Below are 5,897 nucleotides of genomic sequence, written 5' to 3'. Positions count from 1 at the left end.
TCACTAACTTTTGTGGCTAGTGCATGAATTTGAATATTGGTTTTCTGGTAGGCAGATAGCTATAACCTGATCACAGATGGCATTTTACTTCAGAATACATCTTGAAATGTCTTTATAGACTATGAATGCAAAGCAGTTCATCCTCATTTTGCCGTTTCCAGCATAATAAAGAAACCATATGATTTTCTGACTCAAAATACCTGTCCATTTCAGCTCATTAGTGCCTGCCTAGGAAATCGATCTGTAGGTGCTACATTTCATTTTTCGATGACTTTTCAATTTTCTAGATCCCTGTTTTGTACATTCCAACTTCCAGTTATTAGATCCTTGCAGCTGTTTCTCCTCACCTCGTGTTGAAGATCCTGAAGGCTCCATGCCCATGGGCTTTACTCCATTCACACACCACAAGCCAGTCTGTTTGGGGAAAACCGCTCCTTCTCAGTCACATGTCGAGTGCCCTCTGACCAGAGGAGTCCATGCTCCAGCACTATCTCTGTCTGTGCTCTGCTTCCGTTCAGTAGGCAATCTGTTTCTAACAACACTTCAAAGATATGCATAAAGTTTATAGACGCTACTTCCTCCAAAGCAGGGAGGAAGTGCTCATTCTGTGTCCTCATTTTCCTTGCCGCGTTTGCTGCATTTGACACCACTGGCAATTTCAGTGGTCTCTTACCTGTCTCTCCTCTTCCAGCCTAATTTTCTTTCAGTCCAGTTATGACATGAACTTCACAGGATGACACCCCACCACCACCACCAAAAAAACCCCCCATATAATACTATCACTCCATACTTAAAACTCATCAAGGACTCCCTTATAACTGTGGCTAATGCCTAAACTCCACAGCTTGACACTGAAAGCCCTTTGAATCTGGCAGCCTTTACCTCCTCTCCTGCTGCTGGCCTGTACTGCACAAACTGTGCTCTGGGCACATCACGCCACCAGCCAGTCCCACATAGGCTCTGGGGTTCTGTCCTCTTCACTTCTCCACCTGCTTTTTCCTTTGTCTGGTATGCTCTGGCACCTCCCCCTGCCCTAGTTTCCCCACGACGTAAGGAATCCTAGCTGAAGGTCTCCCTCAAAGGTCGTCTCCACCCTTTGGCTCTTGGTTTAATTGTCTCTTTCCCTGTTCTCTTCGACCATTGCTTCAAATTGTCTTATATATACATATCACTACTAGATTGGGAGCTACTAAGTGCACACACTGAGTGAGCATATCGTAGTATTTCTGTGGTTCTCAGAGAAGACACTCAATGTAGGTGTGTTGAATGAATGCTGGGTACTTAGTAGGTACTCGGTAAATAATTAATACTTTGCATCGGCACTCACTGCCTACTCACTGGGTTTCAGCAGTGGGCAGGCATGCCAGGAGGAGGAGAATACAACAAGAACCTTGGTTAATGAGCGAGAGTCAAGTGTGTCACCTCGCGGCTACCTGACTCCCCGATTGAGAAGTTGTACCACATGCTTTTGTTTCTCATGACTCTCTCTTTGATGAGCACAGTGGGCCAGACAGTTGCCTGCCCTGATCTGTGGCAAGATTTTCACTATGGGTCTTAGTCATGGCTAAGGAGCAACAGCTGTAGACACTTCACAGGAAAGTTTGGTACCTTGGCTTGGGCTGGGAGGTTGTCTGCCTATGGGGAGAATGTGCCCTTTCCAGTCTTCTTCTTCTTTCCTCCCTAGCGTGTCCTTGCACATGCTGATTGGTGTGGTGACAAGACCCTGCAGAAACAAGACAGGCCTGGGTTTCCATGTGACCAGACTGCATTCTCCTCATTCTTTCATAATCCATAAGGTTAAGGAAACATCCATTAGCGAATGAGCTTAGAATGCCCATCGCCCTGTCACCTAGTCTTTCCCTGCCTTTGTGCAGATGTACCTCTGAAAGGAGCCATTTATTTAAGGACAGCTGTGTGCTAGGCGTTTGCATACATGATCTCACTAGATCCTCAAAACATCCCTACAAGGGACATATCAGAGGGGAGCTTCAAACAGTTCATGGAAAATGGAGTTGCAAGATTTTTCCACACATTACTTCAAGCTGCCTCGTATTCATGTCCATTTGACAAAGATACTGAGGCTTAAAGAAGTTAAACAACTTGTGCACAGTCATCAAGCTGAGAGGTAAGAGTAGGGTTTGAAGCCATCTTGTAATAATTCCAAGGAGCTCTGGTAGTGTCGTGGTTGCTGCCATCTGCAAGGTCAGCAGTTTGAAAACACCAGCCACTCCAAGGGAGAAAGAGGAGATTTTCTACTCCCGTAAAGAGTGACAGTCTCAGAAACCCACAAGGGCCAGTTCTACTCTGCCCTATGGGTCGCCATGAGTCAGAATAGTCTCAATGACCGTGAGTTTGTTTTTTGTAATAATTCCAGAGCCTGTATGCTTCCCAGGACTCATGCCATCTTGGAGAGGAGAACAATTTCAAAGTTACACAGCCAGCCAAAGCCACAGCAGGGATTACATTCCAGGGTCCAAGTGCCCTGATTTTCAGGGAAGTCCACAGATGTCAATTATATCCAAAGAATTATATCGATGGATAATCTCTGTATAATAGTGTCATTTATGTTTGAGTGGTTAGGTTTGGTGTTCCAAGAACTCACAAAACTTTTTAAAAATTGAAAAATAAAAACATACTGAAGTGAAAATTCACAAAAACCAGAAGAGCCGGAGGACTCATCATCCAGGTTTCCTGGTCCCTAGGTTCCTGTGATCAATGACCCCTGTCAGCTGGATGCACTTCATCTATCCATTGTTACATTGCTGTGGTCCAGATCCTCACTGGGAGGAGTATTTGAAAATTATTCCTTCTTTTCTTCTCCTTCCTCAGGATTATAAAATGTGACCAGAAAGGAGAACTAAAATTAGTTGACACTATGTTTACCTCTACAACTAGGTTAGCAAATATACATGGCTGTTTATTTCTGAAATGATACTAAATTCAGTACAAATAATTGTGATTTTTAAAAATCTGGTCAATTTGACACCTAAATAGTTGGTTTGCCTGGATATTTCCTGTCCACCTGGTGTTCTTGGCATTGTGAATATCAGAGCTGGTGATAACTCCATCCATCCAGCGTTAAGCACACAGAGTAGGTGATTAAGTCAACAAGAAGCCGAAAGCAAGATTTACCAAGAATAAGCTGCCAGAAGTTGGCAGTGGATCCTAAGTGGACTCTGTGGCTCAGCCATCTCCCCGCTTCAGGTTTCCACCACAGCAACGCCATCCCTGCTTCATCGCTGACGGCAGGAGTGGGAACAGAAGCGAGAAACCAGCACCAGAGTCAAGAGCAGGAAGGAATACGGAGTACAGATGATCTGCTTACGGTTACGTGCGAAGACACAGTGGCAAATTCTTAGCGAACACCGGAAAGAATAAGAAGACCACTTTGTTCTTATTGGTTGTTTTTTAAAACAAAACAATCACCAGCATGTGTGACCTAAGAATTGTACACAATAAAACCCAAACAAGTAGGAGGAAATAGTATGAGAGCTTAAATTCTGAACACCCGGTTTGAAAAAGGCCGAGAGTGAAAGTCCCAAACCCATTTCCAGGGGTCTTCACAGGGATGAAGCCACTGGTGAATCCCCTCTGGCTATGGCCCAGAGATGGGAATTGCCTGGTTACCAGACAGAGTACATTGCACGATAGATTAGTGCCATAATAGGAAAGTCAAAATGTGACCACTTGTCAGTGATCTCCCTCTTGATGTAATGTATGATTGCTCCAGCTTTTAAAATATGTTTGCTTTGTTGTCAATTTTGAATTTTAATTGTTTCATTGTGTCATTTTTATTGGGCTGATTGTATTCTGTCTTGGTTTTGTATGGTGTGTGTGTGTGTGTGTGTGTGTCTATTCAACCCAGATTAGAACCTATAGAGATAACAACTGGGGAAAAGATTAAAGGGACATGACAGGGAAGGTTGTTATGAAGTGGGAGCTGACAATGAATATAAGAAAGAAGAAATGTGCTGGACTTGATTGTAGTGAGTGATGGACGCATAATTCTCATGAATGCGATAGAACTATTGATATGTATAGTATGTGCATCACATGTCAATGACATTGTTAAAAATGAATTAATTATTCAATTAGAAAAAAAGAAGAAGTCAGGAAAGAACAAAAACCAAAAAACCATCTAACCCCAAAAAGGCCACCCTCCAGAATAGCACATGATTTCTGGGCTTCCTTTAAGCAGCACTTTGCTTTCATAGCCTAGCTCAGTCCAGCTAAGGAGGTTGTAGAATCTGTCTATTGTTCAAAGACTTGAAATTGTTTCCCTTGGATCATTCCCACTCCTGTATTTTCCTTGCCTCTCTTTTCAAAAGTAGGTTAAGGATGTTCAGGTTTCCCTCAAGCAGCTTAATGAGTTAGTCATGATGAAAATTGCATCTTTTAAATTGCACAACCCATTGAAAGGCTGCCATGAAAGGAGCGTCTACAAACATAGGCTGGACTGTGCTTTCCATTTTCCCCTGTTGCAAAACATGAATAAGGAGTTGCCCTCTAAATGGGTAATTATCATAAAAGCTGCATAAGTCAGGGCTTCCAACCAGTCCATTGGGATTTGATCCCCTGGTGAGAACTCCTATTTCCAGCCCAGATATACTGAATCAAAATATACATTTTAACTCAAGAATCACCTGAGAGAAACTATAAGAATACCTGGGGATTTTGTTAAAACGCAGATTCTGATTCTGTATACCTGGGCTGGAAATGCAAATTCCCAAGAGCAAGTCAAACTGGAGTGAACCAGTGTGAGACCCTAGTGCAAATAGAGAGGAGATCGCCCAAAACAACAACTTCAAAACTCATTGCCATCGAGTGGATTCTGACTCATAGTAACTATAGGACACAGTAGAACTGCTCCTGTGAATTTCACAGACTGCAACTCTTGATGGGAATAGAAAGCCTCATCCCACAGGTGGTGGGAATTACTGACCTTGCTGTTAGTAGCCCAAGAGGTAACCACTGTGCCACCAAGGCTCCCGAGAGAAGAGGTAAGTGGGTAATTTCTGAAATTTAAAAATAATGTTGCTGTTGTTCCTGTAAGGAACATGTACATTGAGATTCCATTGTGATTAAAATAAGAAGGAACTCGTTGTTAACAACTGTAAGAGGTATCAGCCTATTCATATAGTCACTTCTCAAAATGTGTTTGCTGAATTAGAATATGCTCTACAATCTGTTCAGTTGAGTAATAAGCATGGGTTCCTCTATCTTCTCTCTCTCTCCTTTTCTTGTCCTTTTGCAACTCGATTTCCAGCCTCACGGCTTACTTTTCCAGTCTGTGTTTTCACGAATGCTCTCCTGAAGAGCCCACTAAGGGACCCTGGTGGCATCGTGAGCTAGGTATCGATCTGCTAACCACAAACTCCTCAGTTGGAAGCCACGAGGCATTCTGAGGGAGACAGAAGAAGAAGAAGTTGTCTCCTCCAGGAAGGGTTTGCAATTTGGGGAACCCAAAGGGGCAGATGGTAATGGTTTTGGTTTTGGTTTTGAGTGGTGCCATGGTTAATTGCTCAGATGCTGATCAAAGGGTTAGCAGTTCAAACCCATGGGAGAAAGACCTGGCAATCTGCTCCTGCCCCGAAGGCCCCCTGGGCAGTTGTACTCAATCACATCGGTTCTTTGTGCATGGATCTAGACTGCATGGCAAACAACCACCAGCAGCAGACATTTCAGACATCTCTCTCCCACACATACCCCTCAGCTTCCTTCAAGAAAATTTAGTACCATGGATATATTGCTAAACATCCCAACTCAGTGCTGCCCAAGCCCACAAGTCCAACATTAATCCATATGTCCAACACCAATCCACAAAGTCCTCCTCCATCTCACAAAACACACACAATGATGCCGACTGCAGGAGGAAAGCTGAATCAGTGAGTGTGTAA

Source organism: Echinops telfairi, unplaced genomic scaffold, assembly GCF_000313985.2.
Source record: "Echinops telfairi isolate 266 unplaced genomic scaffold, ASM31398v2 ScPeMD7_7466;HRSCAF=8504, whole genome shotgun sequence".
In the NCBI taxonomy this organism is placed as follows: domain Eukaryota; kingdom Metazoa; phylum Chordata; class Mammalia; order Afrosoricida; family Tenrecidae; genus Echinops; species Echinops telfairi.
Note: the sequence above shows the minus strand (reverse complement) of the source record.